The following is a 2,705-nucleotide window of genomic DNA, read 5'->3' as shown; positions in this document are numbered from 1 at the left end:
TTAGTCTAACACATGGTTACCCAAGGAAACATATCTGGTCATTGATTAGTGGACATTCAGCTATTGCTCCCAGTGACTGTCCTTGTGGTAGTCATACACCTTATCCAGTTCCATCATTTGTTGGTTCTCACTATTATTGTGAAGCTGGATGTCACCAATCACGTCCATCTAGTAATATACTGTATCCTTCTGATCCATTATGGGATGGTAAAGGTTGTGGTAGTAGTGAGACCAATTGTTGTCAGCGTACTCTTATTCCTTGGTTCTACAGATCTTTTGATTATTCTACTACTGATAATATTGAGATGAGAGTCTGTTGTGATGAAGGCACAGATGATGAAGATGTTCCCATTAGAGAATGTGAAATTTATGTAAAGTGAAGATTGGTGAATTAATACTTTACTACACATGTAGTTCTTAAAACTTTTTGGTTTGATTTTTAGGCCATGTTTTACTAGATATATGTTTTATTGGACATAATTTTAGTTAACTTTTTCTAGGCTGGAGTGATTTTAGTTTTGTAGTTTTGTTGCAATAAAAAGTGATGAATTAATTTTGTAAAAGCAGGAAATGAGTAGTTTACACTGCAATATTCTTTATCAGTGTAAGTGAACTGCTCAATGAGAAAGGACTACCATTATAATATTATAATGCTTTTTTTCGATGAGCAAAACTTTTGCAGTTTTTGCAGATTATCATGCAGCCACTCATTAGTAACGCGGTAGCGTTACTAAGTAGGATTCACCCCAAAACAATATGGCTGCCACGACTTTTGCAGCTTTGCTATACCGGGGAAAACGAGCTCCTATGCTTACCAGACTTCTTAGAGGACCCTATCTTGACCAGAGGACTCCATTGGTACCACTAGCGTGGCTCTACACCTTGTCTAAGAGAAAAGTCAAAAATCGGCAAAACGACCATTTTTGTTGAGTCCACTTTTTTCATCTTCATCATCTCCTGTCAATCCAGTTGTCCGTGTGTATCTCAATATTGGCTGGTGCTAGAAGGCTAATTCTTACACCATTCTACTACAACAGTCTATGCGCAGGTCCATGTCCCATCACCTCATTCTCCAAGAAAAGAAGTGACACTATGACTGTAGGATCAGACAAAACTCACCTCATTCCGCCATTTTGTTAATTAATCTTACCTCGGGTCCACCTGCCTACCGTGGTCCACCGTCCTCAGTACCGATTGCCTAAACAATGAGACGGTGGCCACACTGCCCTGAGGAAGTGTGGCCAATGTATGGGCCCCACTTCAGCCCCGCCCCCCAGAATAACCGGGCCTTTCATGCGTTCCGGTCCACCATGCCGGGGGGGTTCTCCGCCCACGCAATGACATTCTGTGGGCGGACTAAACCCCCTGGCCTCCCGCCCCCTCATTGTGGTTGCACGAGGTGTGCCTCAAGGGGGAATCCGGAAACCCTCAAGGTGGTCCCACCCATATTTGGGGTGGGGCCAACCATCGGAGGGGATGACCCACAGATTATTATCTAGGGGGCAGAGCTTCCGTGGTGCCCATACTATCACACTGGGAAGGGACCCAGTGGAAAACCTAAACCTACTAGATGTTGGGTGGGTGGTGGAAGAACAATCGGTGGTGCTTCTTCCATGCTTGAAATCCTAAGTGAATGCTGGATGATGCTGGTCACCCACGCATGCGCACAACTGAACTGCGTGGGCGTACAAGTGGGTTGCTACATTTGCATACTACCCACGCCATGCAGTGGGTGCGTGGGCGGTCAACCCAAGCGAGGATGGCCCCTGCTGATTAACTCCATTTAAACCATTGCTCTAAATGACAATTAAAGAAGCATGTGCTCCAAAATTTGGGTGTGGTCGCGCATGCTCAGATCTCAGAACTGGGAAAAGAAAGCAATTTTTTACCTAGCTACGCTTGCATCAACTGCAATACTTACTTAGTGGAGGTTCCAGGCTTCCAGTTCTAGCTAAGAGAAGTTATTTAATTTTAGATATCATTGTTTTATTAAAATAAATTGTATTAAAAAAATTACAAACAATAATGTTGAACAATGATCATGAGCTTGACAACAGGAACAACACAACACAGGATTGCAAGGAAGATGGATACTCTCACTGCTTCCTGAACAAGGACTCATGTCATGACTACTATTTAATTTCATTATAATTTTACAAGATGCATAAAGTAAGTAGTTTGCCATAGTACAGACTACAGAGAGAGCAGAGGAAGCATCCTGAAGGACTACCAGCAAGAACTGCTGGCACCCAGAAAATCAGAAAAGAAAAGAAAAGGGGAAAATGAATGAATAGATTTAAAAATATGCATATAATATATAAATAAAGATCATAATATACATAAATAAATAAATCATCAACAATTAAGGAAAAGGAGAATTAAAAATGACGCCAAATTAAATCAGAAATTTGAAATGATGGGCTCAAAGTGGAATTAGGTGCATGGGTAGCACAGCCAATAGATATTATTATAGCAGCTTTCACTAAACATTGATCAGTATAGAATTAACTATTCACCAGAATGGCAATGGACACTATCTGAAGAAATATTATTACAAATACTATAAAAAAAATCAACACAAACAAGAACATAAAAAATTAAAAAAAAACAAGATGGAGTAGGATTCTAGAGCAAGTTCATAAAAAAGTAATCAAAACAAGGGCAAGTAGGATTCTGAACGACTATCAATGAAAATCCAAAATGAA

This window comes from Amphimedon queenslandica, unplaced genomic scaffold (assembly GCF_000090795.2).
Source record: "Amphimedon queenslandica unplaced genomic scaffold, v1.1 AMPQUscaffold_13213, whole genome shotgun sequence".
Lineage (NCBI taxonomy): Eukaryota > Metazoa > Porifera > Demospongiae > Haplosclerida > Niphatidae > Amphimedon > Amphimedon queenslandica.
This window is presented reverse-complemented; position numbering follows the sequence as displayed.